Here is an 11,356-nt window from a genome sequence, read left to right as displayed (position 1 = left end):
AACTTTAAATATATGTATAGATGAATATCATAATAATAAACTTTATTTATCAAAGCATTTATCAAAGCAAAGTTACAAAGTGCTCCACAGAGATAAAAATGAAATAAGAAATAACAAAATTAACGATAAAATACGTGAAGGGCACATTTTTTTCATTCTATATAATAATATCATAATATATGTAATAATAATAATAATAATAATAATAATAATAATATAGTTTAATAACTTTGTTTCAGTAACTCGCATCACTTCATTGACTCACTCTGGTCTGCCATTTTGGTTATAAAATGCAATCAGTTCAGAATCAAAGCAGAATTAAGCTGTTAAATGATCATTTGTGTTCACATTGGAAGAAAACAGAGCCTCCTCTATCACCTTCGACCACACAAACTGCTCTGTCAGTCTCTGTGACTCAGACCTGTCTGCCCCGGCGCCTCTTCCACCTTCACAGTCTCATCTGAGGAGGTAGAGCAGGTTCCCTTTCAGGAGGCATCTCAGTGAAGGTTGAGTTTCCCAACACTTCACAATCCACAACTGACACATCTCCTGCATGACTGCAAGGATCAGAAAATTGATAAATTATGTATGGCCTTGTGTGAAGATATCTGTTCAAGATACTTAAAAGCAATTATGTTAAAAATATTAAGGACTTTTCAACCACTTCAGCACCATGAGGCATTTTAACTATATGCAATACCAATATTTGATTGTAGTTTCAACTCTGTTTTGCACCAGTGTCTAAAAGTTTTACTTGGCCACACAGAGACAAGATAAGCAAAAATACATCTGCATGCTTTCTATGTAAAAAAAAAAAAAACTGAACAATAAGAACTCAGTAATCACACATTTGCACAAAAAACCCCTGTCCAATTTACTAGAAATGAGCTGAGATGAGCTGATTGTCAAGACGTCAGAGATCAAATGGCAAGTTAAAAGTTTGTCACAGACGTCGGGGTTGACTAAGAAATTATTTTTATTATTTTTATTATTATTTGCAATATTGGTTGGCAAAAGATCAAAGGCAAACTGTGTTCTGGGACATATTTCAAACTAAATGTAACAATTCAGTTATGATTTTATGTGAGTTGTGTTTGATTTTGATAAGCTTTGTTTGAATCGCAGCACAGCACAATTTGGAAGGATAAGTCATTCCCAAAAAGTGTTGTGCATCAGATACCTTCTAAAGACACAGTTTCCTCTCACAGGAAACCAACCCACAGATATCAACTTTTTGAGCAACGCATATCTGGTGGCACATGACCCTTCTGTCATTTTATCTACTGATTCTTGTAAAAAGAGTGGACATAAAATGCAGCTCCACCTCCTCTTTTACCACCAACCAAACCAACTGCTCTGTGTCGGTCCCTGTGGACAAGTAAGTAAGTAAATAAGTAAGAAAAGCTTTATTTATACAGCACTTTTTTAACACAGAGTTACAAAGTGCTTCACAAACAAACAAACAAATAAAAATATAAACACACATGGGTATAAATACAAACATATGGAAGATAAAACAAGACTGAAAGGATACATTAAAAGAGAGACGACAGATGAGAAAATAAACAAGGAGATCTATAAAATGACTTGCCTATAGAGGTGGGTTTTGAGGAGCTGCTTAAAACAGTCCACAGATTTAGTGAATCTGAGTGAATGTTGGGGCTAAAACAGCAAAGACACAGTCACCTTTAGTTTTGCAGTTGGAGCAGGGAAGGGATAAAAGGCCTAGATTTAAGGAGTTAAGAGGCCGAGGAGTGGAATGAGGAACAAGGACATGAATTGCCTAATCAGTAAGATCTTATAGCTGACTCAGAATTTCACAGGAAGCCAACGGAGCAATGTGGGACCAACGGCTGGTTCTGGTTAAAAGTGCATTTTGTACTAACTGTAAACAATTTAAGGAAGCTTGAATGAGGCACGTGTAGAGGGAGTTAGATTTTTTGCAATATTTCATAGCTGCAGGAAACAGGACTTGACAAGTTTTGTAACATGGTGGTCAAATGTCATACTGGTCAAAGAGGATACCCAGATTCTTAGCAGTGGGTTTGATAATTCAGGGCCAAATAAAATGATTTCAGGTTTGTCAGGATTTAAGTGGAGAAATTTAGGAGACATCCTGTCTTTGGTGGCAGCCAAGCACTCATGGAGGGAGGACAGTTGATTCAGGTTATTGGGTTTCTCAGAGAAGTAGATCTGTGTATCATCGACATAACAGTAGTATGACACGTCTTGGAAAACGGCTGAAAAAATGACCCAGAGAAAGCATGTACAGGAGAACAGAATTGGACCAAGAACCGACCCCTGAGGGACACCACACAGCAGGGGAGCAGAGAAGGAAACATGATTATTAATGCAGACACTAAAATATTCTATTAGTTTAATAGGAATGAAACCAGTTTAAAGTTGTACCCGAAATGCCAACCCAGTTCTGTAATATATCAAGTAAACTGGCATGATTGATGGTATCACAGGCAGCAATGAGATCAAGAAGAATAAGGATGGAGCTTTTACCTTATGTCAGCATGCATAAAAATAAAAAAAAGGCTGACAATCAAAAGACTACACTGGCTAACAAGTTCAAGGAGCTGAAGCAAGGCACACAACATACTGTGTGTGGTGCAACGACCCGGCAGGGATTTCAGCCAGGCTTCTTATAGCGGTGAGGTGCAGTCTTGATTGAAGGCAGGTGTGCTTGATTGTGGGTGACCAGCAAGTGAGAGGAGACAGAGAGAGAGAGAGAGGGCTAGGGGGGAGGGAACAAGCAGGCAGACAAACCCAATAAGCACACCTCACTCACACTAGGTTAGAAAACAAAACCACACAATCACACAATCACGCAGGAGTCATGACATTTGGGGCGTAGCATGTGTGAGTTTTAATTTTTCTTCTGGGAGGAGAGAAGGTTACAAGTTCCTTTTTGTTGGTTTGTGATAAGTGTTAGTCCATAGATGTAGTGGGATTGGTGGGAGGCATATTTTTTGTAGTGTAGTGTTTCAGCTGCATACATACATACAGCATAAGGCCTACCTGAGACATGTCATGCTTATCTATGGCCTAATATTTCAACCTCAGAAATGATATGTGACGCACCGATATATAGATGCTGCGACCGTTCTGAAAGCACCCTGTTTCAGTTGTCATGATGGAAACTAGTCTCTACTTTTCTCTGCTTCTCTGCTTGGCAGGACAGGTTTTTCCCAAAGAACCACCCAGTAAATACATTTGAAGCCTAAGAATTCAAAATGTTAAATTACAGGTGAATTATAATAATATTATTTGGACGTGTCTCAGCTTAAACTATCAGTTTAAGATAAAGACTTACTTCCTTGATTTTTTTGTGCATTTTTGTTTTGCAACCCTTCAGAAAATGATGATGTTTTACCCTTTGTGCAAAACATTTTCAGTTCCTAAAAAGTGCTATAAAAATATTGTATGTGAATCTTTTTTTTCACTTTCACTGCATTAAATCTTTTTGACCAACTTCAGTCCTGATCATAACTATTAAATGTACATGTATTTCTTAAATCATTTTAACCCTTTAATGCCATTTTGTGAATATTAACCCAAAAAAACACAAAAGATAAAACAGTTTGTGTGTGTGTTGGTAAGAGAGTACAGTAAGTGGAGCGGGAGCTGCAGATCATTTTCATGTATACTCTGCATGAATACTTGCTGCACTTGGCACACTAGGTCTAGACCTTTCGCTGTCGTGTGCAAAATGTGCATTCTTGCACCTCATCAAGGGCCCGCTGGCTCTTCCCTTTGTTCTGTTTCTTGGCCTTAGACCTGTGCCACCAGTGTGGCTGCTGCTGGTGTGCGCGGCATGCAGCGTCTTCGGACCCAACTCCTCAAGAAACAGGCGCCCCCTTTGGTTCCAGCTGGAATTGGCATTCTAGGAGACGTCCAAGATGTTGCAAAAAAGGGTCTATGGCCACCTGCAGGACCTCCGACAACATCTGTAGTTGCCAACAACCTTGAACAGCGTCCCTTGAAAGGGACTAGCTGTTAATCAACACATACACCCCAGCCTGGATTGAAAAGGAGGGGGAGGCGGGTGCTCCACAAATCCCACAAACCCCGGATCTTAGCCATCTTGTCCCTCCGTTGATGCATTGGTCTACTCAGGCGGTTGTCGAACCTGAGGGTCATGCTGATCCGCTGGAACCTCTTCCAGGAGATTGTTGTGCGAAATTTTGATCATCCTGTGTCCTCTGCCAAAAGGCTCCTTGTCGCTTCATCCCGGGATATGTAGACTCCAGCCAGGATTAGCAACCCGATAAAGGCCCACATCTCCTCTTCATCTACATCTCTTCAGTCCACTGCTGTTCGTCTTCCCTGCACATTGGTGTTCTTGAGGATAAGCTGAATCATTTTCTCACTAATGAAGAGCTCAAAGGATGTGGTGTGTGGCATAAAAAAGAGAAGGAAAGGGACGAATATGTGCAAAATGTGATGAGCAGGAAACCCTTTCTGTTTCCCTGTACACACACACACACACACACACATAATTTTCTCAATACACACATTCATATCACACTTTTATATCAATACCAACATACCCATTTAGTTGAAATCATGTATTCTGTTGCCAAGCAATAGTCAGAAATGCAACAGAAAAAGGCCTCAATAAAACAGCATATAATGTAGCCCTCAGCCATATAGTGGAAAATGACGTCATATGATGGATAATTGAAAAAAATAAAAATTTCAAGCCAAAAGCCTAGATTGAAAAGGTAGTCATATGTAAAATATTTTCTTTAATGCTAAAATTAGATTAGGATCAAAAATGTATGTTATAATGGGTATTCTGCTCCCCCTAGCCAGTGTCTCCACTCCTCTAAGGCCAGTTTAACTGACAACAATTCCCTGTTACCAATATCTGCTGGAGTCAGATGACGAGAAAAGAAGGGATGCAGCTTTTGGTCTGGAATAGAGCACTGGGACAACACCGCCGCGACTCCAGTGTCGGAAGCATCTACCTCCACAATGAACTGGTCAGGCTGAACCAGAATAGGGGCCGTGGTGAATCTGTATTTAAGCTCTGTGAATGAAGCCTCAGCTTCAGGGGTCCAAGAGAAGGGGGAGGAAGGTGAGGTGAGCTGGGTGAGTGGTACAGCTACCCGACTGTAGTCTCTGGTGAAACGATGGTAAAAGTTAGCAAAACCAAGAAACCGTTGTAGTTGTTTAGGGTTAGTTGGTCTAGGCCAACTAAATAAAGCCCAGAAAACTCACTGAACTGGTGTTGAACTCACACTTCTCCGCCTTGACAAACAACTTGTTCCCAAGGACCCTTTGCGGCTCTGCCTGGACATGGAGAGTGTGTTCCTGGAGGTTCTGGGAGAAGATGAGAATGTTGTCTGGGTAGACAAACACAAAACGGTTAAGGAAGTCTCTGAGCACATCATTCACTAACGTCTGAAACACTGCAGGGGCATTAGTTAGGCCGAAAGGCATAAGCAAGTATTCAAAATGTCCCAGCAGGGTGTTGAATGCTGTCTTCCATTCATCCCCCTCCCTAATCCTAACCAAGTGGTATGCATTCCTTAGGTCTAGCTTGGAGAAGACAGTGGCACCATGAAGAGGTTCAAAAGCTGAGTTTATAAATGGCAGAGGATACTTGTTTTTGACAGTTATGTTATTCAGGCCCCGGTAATCAATACATGGACGAAGGGTTTTGTCTTTTTTGGAGACAAAGAAGAACCCGGCACCAACACGAGAGGAAGAGGGACGGATAATACCTGCAGCAACCGAGTTGTTGATGTACTTTTTCATGGCCTCCCTTTCAGGACGAGACAGGTTGTATAACCGGCTAGTAGGTGGAGCGGATCCAGGAAGGAGGTCAAAGGCGCAGTCATAGGGACGATGTGGTGACATGGATAGGGCCTTCTCCTGGCTGAAGACCTCCCCCAAATCATGATACTCAGGTGGGACAGATGACAAATCTGGCGGCTCAGAGACTAGTGGGATGGCAGCTGCCTCTGTTGGAGGAAGAGCAGATTGCAAACAAGAGTTATGGCACGATCTATTCCAACTCACCACTTTACTAGTATTCCAGATGAGGGTTATGTTTGATTAACCAGGGGTGTCCAAGGATCAGAGGTACAGTGGGTGATGGTAGGACGTAGAACTGAATTTGTTCACAGTGGTTTCCAGAGAGCTACAGAAGCACAGGAGCGGTTTGGTGGGTTACTTGAGCCAAAAGCCTTCCATCAAGCGCATTAGCCGTCAGGGAGGAGCCGAGTGCAGTCATCTGAATGCCTGCCTGGAGAGCAAATTCCTGGGTCTATAAAGTTCTCATCTACTCCAGAATCCACAAAAGCTGACAGAGACAAAGATTCATTATTCCAAAGAAGAGTGGCAGGCAATTGCATACAGGGTCGGGGAACAGAAGAAGTTTGGCTCACCAGTATCCCCACATCTACTTATGAACCCTTCCTTTTGGCCAAAGGGGGCAAGTGGCGAGGAAATGACCAGTCTGACCACAGTGTATGCACTCACCCGCTCCTAGCCGACGGAGGCATTCAGCTGGGGACAGATGGGCTCACCCCAGTTGCATAGGCTCCTCCTCAGGTGAGACAGGTGACTCGAGTCCAGACGCAGTGAAAGGGGGTGAGTGGGAGCTAGGTTTGGGAGAAGCCAACAGAGAGAATCTAGGCGATGACTGAGATAAGGGTCTGGTTGCCCTCTCCCTGCGCCTTTCACAGAAGCGATTATCCAGTGAGTGAGTGAGTCTAGGCTAGTGGTCTCATCTCTGGCAGCCAACTCATCTCTAACCTGATCACTGAGCCCTTTTAAAAAATGAACTCTGAAGTGCCCCATCATTCCACCCCGAACTACAGCCAATCTGCGGAATCCAATGGAAAACTCAGCTACACTGTGGGACCCAGGTGGAGGGAAAAGAGACAACTACCAGCATCCTTTTCCTGAACTGGCTGATAAAAACCTTTCTCACCTCAGAAATGAAGCTGTCAAAAGATGAACTAATTGCTGGCTGATTATCTCACATGGTAGTAGCCCAGCTTAATGCTCTCCCCCTAAGAAGACCCACTATGAAGGTTATTTTGGCACTATTACCAAAGTCAGATGGCTGCTGTTGAAACACTAGTGAGCATTGGAGAAGGAAAGCACTACATTTAACTAGATCTCCAGAGTAGGGCTCAGGAAGTGGCAGATGAGCCTCTCTGGGCTGGAGAATGGGTGGTGTAGGGGTGGTGGAAACAGGCGGGTTTGGTTGATCTCCAGAGGGTTGCCTGGGGGGAGCTGACTGAGTCTAGGAAAGATCCTAGAGATTGGTCCACCTGACCTCCATTCCACATGAATGTCCACCTCTTCCGGTGACAGGAAACACAAATGAAATATGTGACGCATTCATATATATGTAGATGCAGAAGTAGACCTGCACCCTGTTTCAGTTGTTCATGATGGCAACTAGACTTCTGCTTCTGCTTCTCTTCTTTACAGGACATGTGTTTGCCAAAGAGCCACCCGGTAAGTACATTTAAAGCCTAAGAATTTGTTAAATTATAGGTGAATTATAATAATAACAACTGTTTTCATCTTATTTGGATGTGCCTGAGCAGTTGCTCAACGTGCTTACGGGACTTTGGCAGAAATAATCACATTGCAATCATTTTGATCACTTGTTTTATCAAATTGACTTAAACTATCAGTTTAAGGTACTGACTTACTTCTTTGATTTTGCGCCCTTCAAAATCACTGTGCTGCCTTCCTCATTGTGTGTGTGTGTGTGTGTGTGTGTGTGTGTGTGTGTGTGTGTGTGTGTGTGTGTGTGTGTGTGTGTGTGTTTGTGTGCACGCGTGTGTGAGAGAGAGGGGGAGAGAGAGAGAGAGAGTGAGAGAGTGAGTGGACTGCTATTAGTCTATTGTTAATTGAGTACGTCTCTATACTGATTTTTGTTTTTGTTTTATTTCCTTCTTTGTACTATTCTGTTGATCTCAACCCTCTTGTGTCTCTGACAGATGTGGACTGTTTGGTGGTGCATCTGAAATATGTTCAGTGTTCCTGGAATGAGAGTGGGACTCCGGAGGTCAATTACACCTTCTATGGCTGGTTCGTAATCTGTGACATAACCCTGACAAACTCAAACCATAAAACATATGTTGGAATGTCTGAATGATCGCTGAAGCAATGTGTGTAATTCAAAATATAGTTTTATCCTTTTGTATTTGATATGAACATCTGATAGGATGTTGTACCACCAAGAAGACGATGAAGATAGAGCTGGCACTGATTGTTTTTGCAATCACTTTCCATATATGATCATGGTCTCCTTATATGATTTATTTGTTGTACCTGGTCTACCAACAGCAGATGTTTTTGTTTTTTTTCTGCACCAGTTTGATTTTTTGTCTGTTTCCATTGCAGCATTTCCTGTTATTACATATTATTAATGACCTTATTGGTGTATTCTGAATGTATTAGATGATGTTAATTTGTTAAACAATGAACATGGGGTAGGTGTAGGGTAAATCCTTGTCTCTGATTGGCCATTCCTGCTCAGAGCATATGTGATTGATGCTGTGATCACTCAGGAGTTAAGAAACCTCACAAGTTGCTTGATAAATGTTTCTTGTTCTTCACACTGAGCGAAGAGCATTTACTCTTGTATAACTGAAATAAAATAATAGTCTGATAAATACATTCCATGAGAAGAACATCACAAAGTAAAAGTACAACTTATTATAGTGTAATATGTTTAGTTATTCCTGTCCTCAGGCTGATGGCGTATGGGCCTTTTATGTTACAACAACCTCTCAGTATTTCAGCCGGTGATTAGTTCATGATTGACTGACTTTGTTTTGTTTGTGAATGATTATATAGTTTTTTCTACACAGGTTCCATGACCGAACAGCCAAAGAGTGCACCTCCTATATGTCAGAGAACGGCATAAACACTGGATGTAACCAGCACTATGACTCCACAGACCGGTTCAAGACATTTCACATCAAACTGGTACATGGCAACAACAGCTTTAATATGAAGCATGATCTTAAAAATAAAGGTATGTTTATTTACTGGGGTGCAACATAACATTGGGAGGTACTATTCAAAATGATAAACTAATTGAAGGAGAGATGGTTTTATTTATCGAGAGTCTTTTTTTTTTACACCTACTGGTGCTGCACAACTTTAATTTAACTCTATAATCTTTCTCCAGGAAAGGAAAAACAATGCTAGTGTTCTGACATAAAAACAGACCATAAATTCTGTGTCACTGATTGTCGTCTGTGTTGTCTCCAGTGAAGTTTAATCCACCAGCCAACCTGACTGTCCAGAATGACTCCAACTCTAACCTGTGGTTCTACTGGAACCAGACTCTTAAAAACTGTGTGGATAGTGAAGTTCGCTACAGGACCAATAACAAGAAGTGGGATGTATGCAGTTTGAAAATACACAATGTATAATATTTTTCATTATTTGTTTTATTTCCCACTCATTTATCCCACTTTTGCAACTCCATCTTATTGTCCACAGACTTCTAGAGTCAGTACTGGGAAGCAGGATTTCTGCATCAACTTGATCTCCAGCAATTCCCGGTATGAGCTGCAAGTGCGGAGCAAAATGGGAAATCTCTGTGGAGAGTCTATATTCTGGAGTGACTGGAGTGAGCCTGTGGTCTGGGGATCCAACAATGGCACAGGTAATATTGCAGAATTTCAGCTGCACAAAAAGCCTCTGAATCAATACTGACTTCCACTGGCAACCAATAGGAACTGCAACAATACCTACGGGAACAGTTATACGCTACAGGTTTTTCATGATTTACAGTCTTTAACAGTGTGCATATTCTGAAGAAAAAGGATCTTTTGATGAATTCCAACATGAGGAATTGGAATATTGTTCCCAAACAACATCAGTTTTCAAAGCTAGAAAAGTAATTGAAGGAGCCAGTAATACTTTATCCTACACATAAAAGTTAGCCTTTTTACAGTGTATGATGACCAGTATGTGTAACAGATAGTAAGCCCTATGAATTTATATGACTTTTTTACCAAAGCAAAAAGGTGGTTTTAAGAATAAGCTTTGCATGTGCACAATACAGTAAATGTACACGGTTGTGAAATAACTATAATCCACTGCTCTCTCTCCCCCTCAAAGAATCTAGTCAAATTAATAATTCAATATCTGCTCTCACCCTCATCCTGCTGGTCTAGATGTTGCTGCATAATGAAAGGTGGGTGGGTCCATAATGTCACGTGTAAATGTTGGTAGATATAAGGTTACACTGTAGTATGTTTTTCATGAATTGTGTTAGTATCAACAATATTTGCCTAATCACACTGTTATCAGTTGTTATGTTATGTCGCAAAAATGTTCAAAGGACCAGTAAATGCAGGTGATGATGGGAATAAAACTCACATTTTTCATTTACTTTCAGTCATTTGCATGTAAAAGGTAATATTTTGCAATCAAGGAACAGTATTATTGTGTAATTATATCATCACAAGATGCCAGTGACATGTTTTATGCCAAACGTGAGGTCAAGTACAAGGGCCTGCAGACAAGAAAAATTGAATCAATCACTTCGGTATCCCTAACCTCACTCAACCACAGAGCTGAAGAGCTGAAGGGAACAAAAGTAGATGAACTGTTCTTGATAAAATCATCTAAGAGTGAAAATATCTCCAATACAGGATCAGGATCATCCTTATCTCCGTGGTTCCCAAGCCATCCCCGATCTTTCATGACGTCCAGGTTAGTCGCACCCAGGTCTCCCAGTCCGACAGCGAGAGCTCCAACAGCTCCAAGTCCTCCGTCACCACCGACCAAACCGACTGATCCGTGTCGGTCTCTGTGGACAAGTCAGACATGTCTACCACCTGCTCCTCTTCCACCTTCACAGTCTCATCTGAGGAGGCAGAGCAAGTTCCCATTTCAGAGGAATCTAAGTCAGGGTTGAGTTTCCCAAAACTTCACAATCCAGACCAATTTATACAAACACATCTCCTGGATGGTTGCAAATTGATCAATTATGTATGTCCTCATATCTGCTCAAGGCACTTAAAAGCAATTGAATGAATCCAAGCTATTAATGTTAAAAATATTAAGGACTTTAGCACGATGAGGCTTTTTTAATTACTTTTGATGCAGTATCAACATTTGTATAGTTTCATGATCAATGTATTTGTTTTTCTAAAAGAAAAAGAAAAATATTATTCTAGCATGTGAAAAGTTTTAATATCTGGTATTTCAGTTTGATGTTTTATTCTTCTACCTAAATTGAGCTCGACAATATGGTTTTGTATATGTATATTGATATACATTTCACCTTTTGTAAGATATTATGTAATAAAAAATAAAAAAACATGCATGAATGCAGGATCACCCATTCTCT

At 41.0% G+C, this 11,356-nt stretch overlaps 1 pseudogene; it reads left to right on the top strand.

The window, feature by feature from the left end:
* The first annotated feature begins 7,320 nt into the window (after positions 1-7,320).
* LOC127363398 (cytokine receptor common subunit gamma-like) lies at positions 7,321-11,336 on the top strand (annotated as a pseudogene).
* The last annotated feature ends 20 nt before the right edge of the window (positions 11,337-11,356 follow it).

Source organism: Dicentrarchus labrax, unplaced genomic scaffold (assembly GCF_905237075.1).
Source record: "Dicentrarchus labrax unplaced genomic scaffold, dlabrax2021, whole genome shotgun sequence".
Lineage (NCBI taxonomy): Eukaryota > Metazoa > Chordata > Actinopteri > Moronidae > Dicentrarchus > Dicentrarchus labrax.
Note: the sequence above shows the minus strand (reverse complement) of the source record. Positions and strands in the feature narration are given on the sequence as shown.